This window comes from Gobio gobio, assembly GCF_949357685.1.
Source record: "Gobio gobio genome assembly, chromosome: 12".
Lineage (NCBI taxonomy): Eukaryota > Metazoa > Chordata > Actinopteri > Cypriniformes > Gobionidae > Gobio > Gobio gobio.
The window spans coordinates 44,686,680-44,703,928 of record NC_137105.1 but is presented as its reverse complement, the minus strand read 5'-3'; positions in this window follow the sequence as shown (position 1 = coordinate 44,703,928).

Here is a 17,249-nt window from a genome sequence, read left to right as displayed (position 1 = left end):
TCTTGTAAAGGGCATTGTGAAGGACCCTTCACAGCAAGCTCTTGCACACATTTTAGATTAGAACGCGCCATAAATGATGGCTGATGACGTTGGTTTTTGAAGGGCCCGTTGACGTTGGTTTTTGATTTTGATTTATTCAGCCTTATCACTTTTTTATTCATTGAGACTTGGTTCAGCACTGAAGAGGACACTTACTACAACTATGATCCTAACATTTGCCTCACTTTGACTTTTGAGCTTAATATGCAGTATATATTTACTTTTAGTACTGTTATCATGCTGTGTTACTTTTTGTATTGTTATCATTGCTCCGTTCATGCTAAAGACACATTTTGGACTGAATGGAAAGCTAAGGCGAGTTTAATACTGTATGTTTACCAATTCCTACCAGTTCTGTGGAATATTTTAGTAACTATATACTCACCAAATAACTTTACTCACCAAATAATTTTATGTGAACAGACATCCAGATCTCAAAAAAAAAGAAACAAATGCAAAAATTAGATATCCGGAATACAGAAAATATTTAGCATGTTTCATTTATTAATTCCAATTGTTCTTTTTGTATCATTTGTATGTATCAGCATTTAGTTAGTTAGTAAGCCTAATTATTTTCAATAGTGCTATGTATGTGCAAAAAAAATATTCAGGAGTACTGAGGGTTTTCTGATGGTCAGTGCACGAGTCAACATCACTGAAACTGAAACTGTCTTTATCTGGTGTAATATGAAAACAACATTCTGCTTCAGCCTTGAGCCTTCCAGGGAATTGGAGGTGCTTCCAGCAAACCTGTGTGTGTGTGTGTGTGTGTGTGTGTGTGTGTGTGTGTGTGTGTGTGTGTGTGTGTGTGTGTGTGTGTGTGTGTGTGTGTGTGTGTGTGTGTGTGTGTGTGTGTGTGTGTGTGTTGGCGCGTATGTATGTACATATGCAAACTGCAAAAGCTGCATAGTATCACTAGACAGTTCTATGCAAACGAGGAGCCAATGAAAGATCATGTAAACAGCACGGCAAGAGTGTGTGAGAGGGAGAGTGCAGCAATGAACAAGAAAGAAATTAAGCTTTATGACAATTTGATAATTATGACAATTATGAAAAAGTATATCTTCTGTAGAGCTACTTATAGCTGAATTGAACTCCTTTCATAATTGATGAAAGTCAACACTGAACTGACTCAAGCTGAATAATGACATTGTCTTTTTAGAGTTGCTACACAGCAGAATTTTAATTTGTTTTATATTTGATAAAGATTGCGTCATTGAACATTATTTTCCTGTTTATCACTGTGTAATAGTATCTCAATACTGTACATTTGTTTCAGCTTAAAGGGATAGTTTAGCCAAAAATGTTAATTCTGTCATTAATTACTCACCCTCATGTCGTTCCAAACCGTAAGACCTTTGTTCATCTTCAGAACACAAATTAAGATATTTTTGATGAAATCCGAGAGGTTTCTGAACCATCCAGCAACGTCATTGCAACTTTCAATGTAGAAAGGTAGTAAAGACATTGTTAAAATAGTCCATGTCCATTGGCCCCTGTGTTTTTCCTACTGTGTTGAAATATGGGGGCATGCTTACACCACAAACACAAAACCTATTTTTATTTTACAAAAAAAAGCCATAAGGATAGTCAATCATTCACCGTATAATGAACCGACAAACTCAATATTCTGCAAATTTAAAGCAATAAAATTTCCCGACCTAGTCAGTCTGTATACTGCTGTCTTCATGTTCAAAGTCAATAGGAAAATATTGCCTGAAAACATACTATGTTTGTTTGAAAATAGGGAACAGAAATATAACCTAAGAGGAGAGAATATGTTTAAAAAACAAATGGTCAGAACAAACTTTAAAATGAACACTATTTCAGTAAAAAAAGGGGTCGACTTGTGGAATGGTCTCACCGATGATCTTAAGAGGAGCAACTCCATTTATTATTTTAAAAAACAGTTAAAAATCCTAATTTTTGACAAATATATGGTTGCCTAAGAATAAATTGTCTAAGATAAGTTTATGTATAATTGTTGTGCAAAATTGAAATAATACAAGCAACAAACAAACATTTGTAATTAAGTGTGTGTATGTATGAATATGAGTATATATACAGTACGTGTATATGACCATGTGTGTATGTATGCATATGTTTATACATGTATATTGTTTATGTTTAAATTTTGATTGGTTGATGTTGTTTTGTAAATAGGGTAGGCGTAATAAGCCACGGCTTCAGCCTACACCTTTTCGGTTACCCTCCTTGTTTATAATGAATTTGCTGTACCTACATTTTGTTTGATGTTAAGTAACCGAATAAATCTTAATTTCTTAATTTCTTCATGTGACTCCAGTGGTTCAACCTTAAAGGGATAGTTCACCCAAAAATGAAAATTATCCCATGATTTACTCACCCTCAAGTCATCCTAGGTGTATATGACATTCTTCTTTCAGAGTTATATTAAAAAAGTCCAGGCTAATCCAAGCTTTATATTGGCAGTAACTGTTGCTGAAGTCCATAAAAAATGCATCTGTCTGTCGAATAACATGCTCCACGCGGCTCTGGGGGGTTAATAAAGGCCTTCTGCAGCGAATCGATGCGTTTGTGTAAGAAAAATATCCATATTTAAAACTTTATAAAGTAAAGTTTCGGCCGAACGCCTTCCGTATTCAATTTATGGAAAAAGTGTTGAAAGTGCCTCTGCCGATCGAAAGACTAAAGCGACCAGGTATGCTCGTCAGACGTCAAGTACGCATCTTGAATTTTGAGAAGGCACTTTCAACACTTTTCCACGGAAGGCGATCGGCTGGACCTTTACTTTATAAAGTTTTTAAATATGGATATTTTTCTTACACAAACGCATCGATTCGCTTCAGAAGACCTTTATTAACCTCCTGGAGCCTTGTGGAGCAGTTATTTGACGGACAGATGCATTTTTTATGGACTTCAAAAACAGAGCAACTATTTCTGCTATTCTAATGCTTGGAAGAGCCAGGACTTTTTTAATATAACTCCGATTTTATTCGTCTGAAAGAAGAATGTCATATACACCTGGGATGACTTGAGGGTGAGTAAATCATAGGCTAATTTTCATTTTTGGGTGAACTACTTTTAATGTTATGAAGCGACGAGAATACTTTTTGAGCGCAAAAAAACAAATGACTTTATTCAACAATTTCCTCTCTTCCCTGCAGTCTCCTACACTGGTCACGTTGTAAACACAGTGCAGGGCTTCCAGGTTCTATATCAAAATGTTGGCTCACCATTGGCCGACGCTGTTCACATGAGCACAACGACGCATGCTTGTGATGCTGACGCAGGAGCTGGCCAATAACAAGCCGGCGTTCTGACATAGAACCCGGAAGCGCTGCACTGTTTACACGATGTGAACAGCGTCAGAGACTGACACAGAAGAGAAGAAATTGTTGAATAAAGTCGTTATTTTTGATAGTTTTTTACGCACAAAAATTATTCTCCTCGCTTCATAACATTAAAGTTGAACCACTGGAGTCACATGGACTATTTTAACGATGTCTTCCCTTCTGCCTAGAAAGTTGCAATGACGTTGCCGCCTAATGGTTCAGAAACCTCTCGGATTTCATCAATAATATCTTCATTTGTGTTTTGAAGAAGATTCGTCTTACGGGTTTGGAACGACATGAGGGTGAGTAATTAATGACAGAATTTTCATTTTTGGGTGAACTAACCCTTTTAAACCTAGTCCCAGACTAAAATACTTGTTTGAGCTGTAATAACTGAAAGCAACTTACATTGACATTTCTTAAAATATGTCAGTGCTATTGTTTTGTCTCAAGATTCATACCAGTAATGTTTTTTTTTTCTAAGGCTCTGTAAAACCAGGTCTATCGCCTAACCATTTATATATATATATATATATATATATATAATTATGAGATTTTAGGTTATAATTATCCTTATCTTGTTTCCTTGTTTCAAAGGTGATTAAAGGAATTAAAGACAGATATCAATACCAATCAACCTGCTGAACTCATATTTGCCCCATCTAGGCCTATGCGTTCCATTAATTGGGGTAAATGATTGCGGATGAGTGTGTGTATTCTTTTCTCACAATATCTTCTTGATGACAGTTGGAGAAATACTCCCACTTAATTACTCCATTGTTTAACAATCATGCTATGTTCCCGGACGGTCTGTTCCCAACATCATGAGCTAGTCCACATTTAAGGTTAATGGGTTAACGAGTGAGTTCAACAGGTTTTGTAAACATAACCTCTCATTTTACCTGCCAGCTTTGGAGTTCATTTATGCATGAGACATTTGCATGTTCTGTCATGTAAAGACTAAACTACAAAAGTAAACAATCTCAGCAGGAACATTCTGGACATTTCAAATAGAAGAAGGCATGCAAGGCGTATCAAAGAGCACGCGATTTAACTCAATCCGTGGAGAGCAATGAAGTGAAATGAGATATTGGTTTGTTGTGCTTTATGCGAAAGCAGCGGGGTAGAATTGGATTTATGATGTATTTGGCTGCAGATGCATGTGAAGGATAATCACGTTAGTAATCTCTCAGTCTTTCAGGTGTAACTGAATCCCAGCTTTAATAGCGCTGCTCTCTCATCGCCTCGCATCGCTTGGCTCGGTCGAGAGAATATCGCTCAGAGAGAGTTCGGACGGGCTTTTGTGCTCTGTCGTCTTTGGACCCCACAACCTCCCCGGAGCCCGTCTCTCGTTACCAGCCCGTCTCCATGGCCCGGTGCTCAGACCGCTCTTGTTGTTTGAACAGGGTATCGCATCTAGATTAAAACGCCATTTCTGTAAGTGATACCTTGATTGATTTATCACTCAGACAATAACAGCTGCAACAAAATACAAATTGAAAACTGACAAAAGCTGCGCGGGAAAAACGGCCCTTCCCTTGAGTCTTATCTGAATGTGTATGCTTAAGTCTTTAGGCTTTAGGCTTAAGAATTTGCCATTGTTGGTCTAACTATAAGGACCATAATTGCATACAATTCCCTCAACAACAACAAAAAAAAAGTATAAAAAAACTGGGACAGACTCCGAGATGAGTCTTGTGAATGTTGCCCACTTGGTTGTCACCTAGTGGCAAGTGCCATCCTATATGAAATCCATCAGGGCAATTAACATGGGGGAATTATGGAACCCGCGGTCAATCCTATATGGGGCCCATTTTTCAGCCCATTTCATACCCATATGGGCCCCACATATAAATGTTGGCTGGGGGCCTATAAGATGACAAAATGTTTTTAATAAATACTATATCCATGTAGTCTACTTTAGCATTTAAATGGTTTTCCAAGAATGGTTTTCCGCGCCAGCATTTTTTTTTTTTTTTAAGTTGCCAGCTACCGCAAGCGTTTTTGATAATTTTCCAAACAAATTTATGGCCCCCAGAATATTTAGTTGTTTTGTTTGTTTATTTTTATTCAAGCTTCTTGCATTCTTTTTTTATCAACACTTAAATATGGGTAAATAAGTTTAATAATTAAAAAAAAAAAAAAAAAACATTTTGAGCAAAAAACTAAGAAAATCACATTTTTGTCAAAGACTACATTCAGATGGATTCAGATCGATGGTCAAAACACAGATGGAGTAAATTGAATCCATCAACACCCCCAAAGCTTCACAGTCCTATAGCTCGTCCTGGGGCGACATTTCATTCAGTAACATTAGGCAGTTTTGATTTATATGCTGTTTAATGTTGGTTATAGTGTTATTTTACATATGCATATTAAGAATTTTTATTTGTCATTCAAAAACATACATGAGCTGGAACGAAATTAGGTACTGAGGTCCGGTTAAAAACCAGTCACAAATAAATAACTCAAATACTCATTATAAATAAATACAGATACAAAATGCATATATATATACACACTAAGAGTGCTTTAACACTTGGGTCCTCTTTAAAAGAACCAAACTCAGACTCCTTTAAGTGGACCAAGAGGTGAACCAAGTGAAAAAGGACCCAGTTCTCTTCACGTTCACACTGTTCCTGTCCCTGAAAGAGGACTTGGATCCTTTTTTTTCCACTTTAGTAGGAATGTGGTCTCAGACCCCTTTGTGTTCATACTGTTGCTTTTTGGATCTAGTCCAGTTCAGTGTTTGATGGCAGGCTGACCCTATGGCCTTCAACATTTGATCCCATTCACTTACATTGTTTATGCCTCAGTAGCCAAGATATTTGTTGTTAAAGATTTGTTTTTTTAAATGGCATTACAAATGCTGTTGAATTAAGTTATCTTTTTTACACAAATATATATTTGCAATACTACATATTCTTGCACTAGCTATTTCACACATCCACCTTTGTAAATAATATTTATTTTGATTTGTTTTCCTTGAATCATGTTTATTTTATTTCAGAAATCAATGATAACATCAGCATACAAAAAAATAAATAAATAATAAAAAAATGCAAATTAAATAAACTGCTTTAAAATTTTAGGTATGCCTAAAAACAGCATTCAAGTATTGAGTAATCACATGAAAAAATAAAACTGCATATTCTTCTGTATGACTTGATTCTTATATTAGGCTAGTAATGCAGGTGTTTACATTCACTTAAGACAAAATCACCTGTTTACATCAAACTTGTGTGTTTTTGACACTTTTAAAATAAATGCAAGACGCTAAAGATTCCATTTAGTACACGCGCTGTGACAGCTGGCTTCTCTGCATGCGCTTTAGGTGTGCGCGCTCCTAACTCCATTTTAAACTGGTAAGGCGCGCAGCCGCGTCTCTCTTACACTGTTCGGAAGCGGTTGAAATTGCAAGTTGTGAACGAATAATTTGTAGAGATTTGCCAGGAGAAGCAGCCATGATGAACAGCCGATTTGTACGGAGGCATTTGATGACCAAACTACATTGGAATTCGCGAAAAGAAACATCAAGTAAGCCCAGAGCAGTTTGTGTCAGGATGGGGTTTTTTAACGAACCATAAGATGAGATCAAACCGTACCCAGACCACCTCCCGAGATGGTCTCGGTTCGGTTCGCTTTAAAGGGGTCTGAGATCGTGTGGAGTGTTCACATATGGGCCAAAAATCACGCGAACCGCGCTCAGACCCCTGAAAAGGACCAAGTGTGAAAACACCCTTAAAGCCTGAAAAATTAGCAGCAAAGTAATAAAATGCAACGTAACTTTAAGACACGAAAAGTTCAGTTTGTCAGTTCTGGAATGTGACAGAGTTGATAAGTCTAACAGCATCTGGAAAGAAGCTGTTCTTAACCTGGTTGTTCTGTCCTCCTGCCTGAAGGGAGAGGGTTTATTGGCAGAGTGGGAGAAGTCTTCCATAATGCTGGCAGCCCTAGTCCTGCATCTGTTGATGTGTCACTGATTGCTGCCGATTTAACCACACGTTGCACTTTCTTTCTTTTTTTTTTACCAGGCTGCTGCAGATGCTTTTCCAAGTTAGGTTATAGTTGATATGTACCCCCAGGTATTTGAAGCTTCCACAACTTCCACCTCAGCCCCTCCGAAGTCCGCAATCATTTTTTTTATTTTTTCCACATTTATGCAGAGATTGTTATCCCTGCACCAGGCTGCCATTTGTTCCTCCTCTAGTTTGTAAACTGACTCGTTATTCTGACTTGACATTTTTAGCATGCTTGAATGACTTTCGCCCGGTAGCACTCACCCCGATAGTGATGAGTGCTTTGAACGGCTGGTCATGACTCAAATCAGTGAGAAAATTGAGACCAGCATTGACCAGAATCAGTACGCATACAGAAAGACAGGTCCACTGCAGATGCTGTCTCATCAGTCGTACATCTGACCCTTACACATATGTAAGACTGCTTTGTATGGATTTTAGTTCTGCTTTTAATACAATCATTCCGCAGACACTGAAACATAAACTGGAGACTCCTGGACTGAGTTATTCAATGTGCAACTGGGTACTGGACTTTTTAACCAATAGAAGACAGTCTGTAAAAATCCATGACATAATTTCTTCCACCATTGTTCTCAACACCGCAGGGAAGTGTCCTGAGCCCGCTTCTGTACACACTGCTGACATATCATTGCTCCGCCAGACATCCGAGTAACCATATTGTTAAAATTTTTTTTTTAAATAGGCTCATTTTCCAACTCCCCTAGAGTTAAACAGTTGAGTTTTACCGTTTTCGAATCCATTCAAGCCGATCTCCGTGTCTGGCGGTAGCACTTTTAGCATAGCTTAGCATAGATCATTGAATCTGATTAGACCGTTAGCATCTCGCTCAAAAATGACCAAATCAGGCATTAGTTCAACATAATACTGATGGACTAAAATCACTTCAATGTTCAAACTGGCAGGCTTACAAATGACAAAGCTGTGTGAGGACGCAAGTGAACGTGATCTGGCTTGCTTCAGGGCGCGCGTGCGTTGTCAGAGGCACGGCTCGACTCGGCTGTCTCACAGAAAAAAGCTCATGAGCCTTGAATGGAGAAGTTTTCCATAACGTTCTTGAATAGTGCACAATCGCTTTAAAGTTCAAACTGGCAAGCCTTTAAACCCATTTAATTGACAAACTTAATGAGGACGCAAGTGAAAGTGATCTGGCTTCGGGGCTTGCGCGCGTCGTCTCTGTATGTGTATCAGCGTATATAAGAACAGCGATTAACTTGCGTGTATAAACTGTGTAAAACATGCAATTAATTAACAAGTAATTCTGAGCATCTATAAACAAAGATAACTGCTCCTGCATCTTTCCGTGTGCCTGCAAACTGCACTTGATGTGATTGACGGGGTGGAGTCACGTGACTAAAACCGAAATAACCGACCTGGGAAAATTACGTTGGTTAGAGGTTCTAAATTTCGATTCGTTTTCGATTAATCGTCCAGCCCTATTACATAACGTATTATATCACTTGTTTCTGCTTCTTTTTCGCCTGTGTTTTGATCCAGAGATTCTGTACTATTTCAGAAGATGTGTCATGGCGCCCCCTACCGTATAACAGTGAAAGCACAGAAAATTCCATGTTTGGCAGGGAAAGAGTAAAAAAAAATGTTTTGTAGATTGAAAAAAATGTTTTTGTATTTGTAAATGTTTTCTGACGGTTCGGTAAGTACCTCGGTTTTGAAGTCACGGTTCGATACGGATTCGGTACAGCAGTTTTACAAAATTGCTTTTTATGAATTTTTATTCAACAGTGGTTGAATGGAAAAAAAAATGTGTCTGTCCTTAAATTAATTCAGTTATAACTAAAAGTTTCTTAAAGATAATGCTGTAGCCCTTACTTACAAATTGCTATTAAAGATTAACAAAAGAGCCCAAACTATTAGCCTAAATTCAGTTGCTATTTATTTTTAGATATAATTATCAACACTCATAAGCTTCACTTAAAGGGTTGTTCACCCAAAAATGAAAATTCTGTCATTAATTACTTACCCTCATGTCGTTCGACACCCGGCATCAGTCAATTCAGCTGTTTGGATCGCCAAAGTCAGCAGTTTGGCGGTTTGACACGCGATCCGAATCATGATTGGACTCACTGATTCATAACGCTTCGAAGCTTCATGATGCCGTGTTTTGAAATCGTCATCACTATATAAGTCGTTATTTAGGGTTTTTTTGCGCACAAAAACTAGATTAACTGAGACTTGTTACAGCACTTGCATACTGTTGCCCTTGACTGTTCTAGTTGCTTCTTTTGCTCTTATTTGTAAGTCCCTTTGGATAAAAGCATCTGCTAAATGACTAAATGTAAAATGTAAATGTACCGTGCATTGTGCCAGTGGAGGCCTTTCCCATCAGATTTCAACTAAAATATCTTCATTTGTGTTCTGAAGATGAACGGAGGTCTTACGGGTGTCGAACGACATGAGGGTAAGTAATTAATGACAGAATTTTCATTTTTGGGTGAACTAACCCTTTAAGGTAGTTTTTTGCATTAACTTCTAAATCTAATTTTTATAATTTTTTCTCCTATTCGTTGTTGAAATATAATCATTTAGTGTCTTTTATTTTCATGACAGGTTTATTTAAACATACATTAAAGGTCCCATGGCATGGCATTTTTCTATTATTTTATAGTGTTTCCTGAGGTGTACTTATATTGTTAGTATGATTTTTACATCATAAAATGTCATAATTTAGAAATAAAAGGCATTTTTTCTATACTGCTGTTTGCCCTGTGGCTGAATGCCCTGCTTCAAGAGGTGTGTCTGCTGTGAGACTTCAGTAAAAACGCCCACTGTTGTGATTGGCTGACATCTTTGCATTTTAAATGAGCGGAGGGGGCGTGGTTTAACGAGGTCTACGACGCACGAGCTGCTGCCAGAGAGACGGATGGACCTGAGTTCACTTCTCATCAGTTCTCTCAGCATGTCTCAGTTCAGGGTGAACTGTTGTAGTTACTAGAATATACTTCAAGTTATTAGTTTATTTCTAGTCGGAGGGGCTGTCACTCATGTCAGAAAGTTAGTAACTTTAGTAAATTATGGATCAGCGCTGACTCGAAATGCGAACCGTTTAGAACGATTCAGTCCGATTTGGTGAACTGGTTCGGTTCACTAAAAAGAACCGATTCAAAAGAATGATTCGTTCGCGAACCGGACATCACGGAGACGGAGCGATTGCTAACAAAGTTATTTATAGTAACTACTGAGTTGTGAGAGCGCTGTCTGTCAGCGCGAGTTTATTGTGTTTGTATCTGAGAGTTCTGAATAAACACGAGTCCCAGTCACGCCGAGTCCGTCTTCATCATTATTCTACCAACTTTGTAACACATGCAATGTACCATTACAGCGAGATGAACGAGTTAGTAAGTTTGATTAAAGCATTATTTCTAGATATGTTCCAATCATATGAAAAGCGTCAGTGACGCGCATTGAGTAACTTACACAGCGCAAACAAAGACACAACAGCAGTAATCGAATGTAATCCAGTTTATTGTGGGGAAAGCTGGCTAGCCTAGCCCAGATACCCTCACGCTTACCCCCCGTCTGCTTAATCTCACGCCGCGTTTGGTGCCTCCGCTGTGGGCCAGATGCAGTACTGGGGGTCGGGGATGTTGAAGGCCGAGCTTCGGCGTGCGTGAGGTTTATCTCTAAAGATGTGGCTCTGCCCGACTAACTCCCGACTGTATGCACATTTAAGAACAGATAGACGCGATGAGGACGTACAAAAACACTGACTCACAAGATAGAAAACATGAAAACACCGTTCTGTCGGGAGAGAGAGAAGCCGCAGTGTGTGCACGAATAATAAATAATTAGCTACACATAAGAAATCACTGATCACAGATCAGAAGGAACTGAAAAAAGACTTCTGTTTTCATTTGTACATCCAAACACTGAGAAACTGCCAGCATTCACTCGTTCACAACCCATGATCTCTCGAGCGCTTGCATGGGCGTGCCAGATTCTCTGGGCGGAGGAAAGGGAGGTAACCGTTCCTGCTTGGACGTCAAAACAGGAGACTTCAGGATTGGCTCGTCTGGCCTGTCATTTTCTCAAAGGCAGAGAAAGACAGCCAGAACTCGGGTTTACACCGATCAACATTTCTATCCACTTGGGGACAATATTCAGGCTAGGGGAACTCATATTAATGTTGAAATACCTCATAAAATGAAAATTTCATGCCATGGGACCTTTAAATAAACAAGACATCACTAACAGGCTAATTAGTATATAATGAATATATATATATATATAGGCTAATATAATGAATATATAGGCTAATATAGTGCATGTATTCAGTGAAAGAGTTGATTTCTCTAGTAGTGAGCTAACAGCTGTGGACTCTGAATGACTTCTGTGGTAAACGTGATTCTAGATGACATGTTTACAAGCTGTTTTATTGTCTTTCCGCGGTTGAAACACAGATGGAGCGATTACACGACATATGATACATTTCAGTAAGTTGTAATGTATCCTCAACAACCCTTTAAGATATATTAATTTATGTTTATTCTTTAGGAAGAGATGATCGCGTTCACTCGCGCGCCGCACACTGCCGCTGGAAGTTGATACGCGTCTATCATCAGTCACGTCACATTAAGAGCGTCATAACGACATTTATCGTTTGAATTTCGTGATAAAATGGACTGAATACTCAATATGTTCGTGTGGGAACTCGGATTGACGTGTGTTCCGCGCTTAAAACAAGCCGACTGTTAACGGTATTGCATTCATAACCGTTCGGTACACACGAACCGAAAGCCCTGTACCGAAACGGTTCAATACGAATAGGCCTACGTGTACCGTTACACCCCTACCCGTGAGATCTTTTTAAACTTTTTTCTTAGTGCTGTTATAAAACAGATTAACAGATTATGTTAACAGATAACAGATGAACAACAATAACTAGCCTAACTGTTGTGTTTTGACAGAAACTGTAGTTTTCTTATTTGCACTCACAAATTCATGTCATTATTCACATATCTTTCATTAGGCTTACATACTTTTTATTCATACTTTATTTTTGGAGGGCAAGTAAGTGACTGGAATGAGCCATTATGTGTCAGGCTTGTTTTTGACATGTTTTCACAGCGTACTTTACGGCTGCTTGATACTATTAATCCATAATTGCTCTGTAAACATTATTAACCTTTTTTTTCCCAACACTAATCCAGCCACAATACGATGTGTTGGCAGGTAAGAAATGTTTGTCCAGTTTTCAGCAGGTTGTCATAGACATCCTGGTTCAGTGAACAAATCAACTGCCTTAAGTACAAGTAAAACAGCTTGGAGGCAGGCAGTACACATGCAATGAGTACAAAACACATTTATCTACACTCAAATACCCTGTTGTTTTCTCTTTTTGTGCTGTAATTTAGCACTAAAAAAAGTAGGTAGAGAGACTAATAAAGGGACTATTGGGTCTTATGATCTAAGATCAAGCTTTTCTCATATCATGTGAATATGTGCTACAGGCAAAGTATAAGCTGAGAAAACAACATTCTTTCTCTTTCTCACACATGCAGGGAGACAGTAAAATAATTCACTTTTGAATTGCAATCACGCAAAGGTGTTTTTGATTAAAATGTAATGATGCAGATATACAGTGACAGACAAAAATTGACAACACAGTAAACCAGGGGTTTTCAAACCTTATGATTCCATGGACCCCCAAATATGATGAACCTTTATGAGGGACCCCCTTCCAAAAATCCATCTATTTTATGTACGAAAAAAATATTTAAACTGTTAGATAAATATAGTGTGACATTATAACTACAACATATTGTTTCCCAACTTAAATTGGCTATTCATTTTGGATGTATAAACCTGAAGAAGAACATTTTCAATTAAAAATTATTTGTATAAGCAACTTTTACAATAAATGTATGTAGGCAGTGTTAAGAAAACTGCCTTACAACCCCAGTGAGCAAGATAAATGGGACTATAGTGAGAAACTCAATAAAGATACAAAGCAAACATATACAATTCTGGAATGTATAAGGCAAGCAACATTTACAAATGAAACCGTTAGAATATTCTGTAGACTTTATCCTTTTTTGCTTTGTCTTTGTATTCTCTGAAATTTTCTGGGGACCCCTTAGAATCTTCTGGAGGAAGCCCAGTTTGAAAACGCCTGCAGTAAACAACAGTCAGGTTAATCATTCCTTTGGTTTTGTTCAGTATACTGTAGAATGAAGACTGTTTTTTCCCCTTCTTGTTTTACATCATAATTATGGAAGCTTGTTTTCCGCCACAGAATAAACATTTTTAAAAGATAATTACGACTTTTTATCTCACAATTGCAAGTTTACATCTCGCAATTGAGTGATATAAAGTCGCAATTGAGTGTTATAAAGTCACAATTGAGTGTTATAAAGTCACAATTGAGTGATATAAAGTCACAATTGAGTGTTATAAAGTCACAATTGAGTGTTATAAAGTCACAATTGAGTGATATAAAGTCACAATTGAGTGTTATAAAGTCCCAATTGCGAGTCAGAATTGTGACTAGGGTGAAGTCAGCTAAAATCGGCTATCAAGTAAAATGGGTCAAATAAGGTTGTAGCATAATTTCTCTTAAAATCTTTACAGCCAATCACATTAACTGATCTTGCATTGTTGCTTCAACACTTATAACAATAGTTTTGATTGGTCTAAGTTTTTTAAGGTGGGTAGGGAAGAGTGTTACATGAAGCTTGTCAGAGAAATAGTAAGGTAAGTGAGCCTGACATGGTACATTTCATCCATCATTAATAAGGGTACTAAAGCAATTAAAAGTAAGCTTACCAACAAAGCAACGGTTTTTGAACAATGTTTTGACATGCTTCAAATAAATTAAAAAAAGAACCTTCGATTTTTGTGAAAAGGGTCATTGTAGGTAAAAAAAAAAAGGCTGGTTAAGCTAAAATGGGCCACAGTTTTCAGCTAAAATTGGCTGCATACACACACACTTTTACACAGATTTTTTATTTATTTTTTTTGTCAAAGATTTTCTAATCTTTAACAAAATGTTTGACAAATATTTGACAAGCATACATGCACACAAAAGACACCAGTGCACAGAAACACAAACCTATACAACATGAGCAATTCATTTTGAATGAAACATTTGTTCAACTTTCTGTTTAATGAAATACATGTGTGGTGCTGTGGCACATTAAAGACAATAGTGTCACTTTACTGTTAAAAATAAAATGATTTCAGCCAAAATTACCTGTGTTGTCTTTATATTGGCCCATATTAAAATTAACAGCTTGCCCATTTTTTGAATGTTATATGCTATACTCGAGAAGGTACCTGCCAATACTCTAACTCTCATAATTTTAAAACAATTATACTTTTTCACATTTATAATGTATATAAGTATTTGAGACCCATGCTAATTTATAAAAAAATATCATCAGTTCTCATGCATAGCTTATTTGATGGTGTAATTAGTAATTTACCAAAACATTGCCCATTTTAGCTGACTTCACCCTATATCACACAATTGTGACTTTGCGTGATATAAAGTCGCAAATGTGTGATGAATTCAGTTGTGTTTTGATTCTGTCACGTGTTCCTTTGTCTTAGTTTCCCGCCACTTGTCTGTTTCCTTGTTTACCCTCATTAGTTAAGTTCTGTTCAGCTGTTATTAGTTAATTATCTCGTTTCTGTCTCCTATTTAAGGCTACGTCTACATTCATCCGGATAGATCTGAAAACAGAGTTTTCGTTTCAAAACGCTCTCCGTCCATACTAGAGTTTTCCAAAAGTTTCTCATCCACTCTGAAACGTCAATACACGCCAAATTAAACTTACTGCGCATGTGTAAAAGCTCACTGAGATGATACAGACATCATAAAGTTATTACACAATTCTTCTGACAGGATCATTTTATTTAGCAAAATATCTCACCATTGACTGATGGTCTAAAACGCAACTCCACTTGTGTTTTGCCGCAGGACAACAAATGCAAGTACATTTTCTGTCATCCTTGCAGGACTGTGATATGAAGTGTGCAAAGTAACATATTTTAGCAACTGTGTGAAAGTGAATAGCACACAGTGGTGGAAAGAGTACTGAAAAAGCATACTCAAGTAAAAGTACAGTTACTTGTCAAAAAATGTAGTGCTAGTAGAGTAAAAGTACCTGTCCTTAATACTACTCAAAAAGTAGCCCCTTTAAAAGTAGGCTACTCGTGAGTAGTAGTGAGTAAAATGCTATGAATGTTATTCCACCTTATGCCCTGCAAATTAAAAAGGTAGCTACTCTTTTATGGATGATTCTCAGTAAGAAAAAAAAAAAAAACATGAGATCAACAGTATTTTAGTATTTCAATATTTCTCCAAGTTTTATTTTTGACTGCAAGCACTAAAAATGCAGCCATGTTATATTTGAGAAAGCAACCAATAATCTGGTAACATTTATGACAACCATTCTGTAGAGGTTTTCCTGCGGTTAATTAAAAAAGGTTGCAAAGCGTTGTACATTAATGATTTTTCGTAAAAGTTCTTTCTTTTCAAGACGCATTCAATGTTTTAATTTCAATGGATGTTTTCTCTGTAAAAAGAATACACTTCAGAAATCAGAATTGAGTCACTCACAATTTTCACCACTGGTTATTTAAAAAAATAAACCTGATTTAAATATAAATCTGTTTTATGAAAGTTATTTGCTATACATGGACTAAAATTTGAAATCGTCATGTAAGAACACATTACATTAAAATATGCACTTCAATAAGCCGACAGAAAGCAGGTTAAAGCGTTTACATGCTGAGCGAAATCAATGGGACAAAAATCTAGCAGTGACGATCGGTTAATGCCTAATGCACTTTGAAGCCTGCAAACAATCAAGCTAAATGAAGTGTTTCCAGCAGATGGCACCGCGAGCCCGTGCAGCGCTAACAGAATACGCACTAATTGTACGTATATTAGAAAATGTAATATTCTGCAGTCATCATACAGTAACCAGCAACAACCCCCTTTCATAAAGCGTGCTTGCCTCTCACTCTAGGCTGGTCACTATCATGGTTGATTTGACGGGAGTCACACACGTGACGCATGGAGTCACAGGACTGATTATTCGCCTTAGCCAATCATGTTGACAGGAAAAAATAAACATAATGTAGCGATGGCAGGTTTAGGGAAAATAGCGCAGTAAAAGTACCGATACAGCACTTAAAGCTACACTGTGTAACTTTTTTAGTCTATTCTTAGCTAAAAACACTTAGTTCTTTCAAAAATATATGTGCTCATTAATGTATATTTACTTCTTTCAAGTAATAAAGTATTCTCGTAAGTTTATAATATGCCATTGAAAATACATAAGGTAATGGGATCTAACAGAGGTCGCCATTTTGCCCCTCCATCTTGAAAGTACATTAGCCAAAGAGGGACATACCCGTAAACTCAAGCTTCGCCTTTCGCGTTGTAACCGGTTTTAACACTCGATGGCACTGTACAAAATTCTCTGCCTCACGCATGTGCGCGTCAACTTGTTCAGACTTGTCTGGTGCATGCGCAGAGAGTTTTCATCTCAGCAGCGTCCAGTAACAGAGTTATACGGAGTATTCCTGGCTTGTTTATTCCTCAAAAGTCTGTTTTTCCTTGTGTGGTATTTCTGTGCGTTAATAACTCCGTAAGTAATAATAGTTATTGTCATTGTAGATGTGTTTCAGAGTGTGTCATCGCGTAATTCAGTTGATGTCACCTCAGAAGTATTTTTGTGTCAACATACAATAGCGTATGCTCACCTATTTGAATAATCATTCAGTTATTTTGTTATCAACAATGTTTATTCGTTTATAGAAAATATTTGCTTGTAATGTATGTTGATGGAAATATGTATCAGGTCTGATCGGCATATTAACAATTGTTATA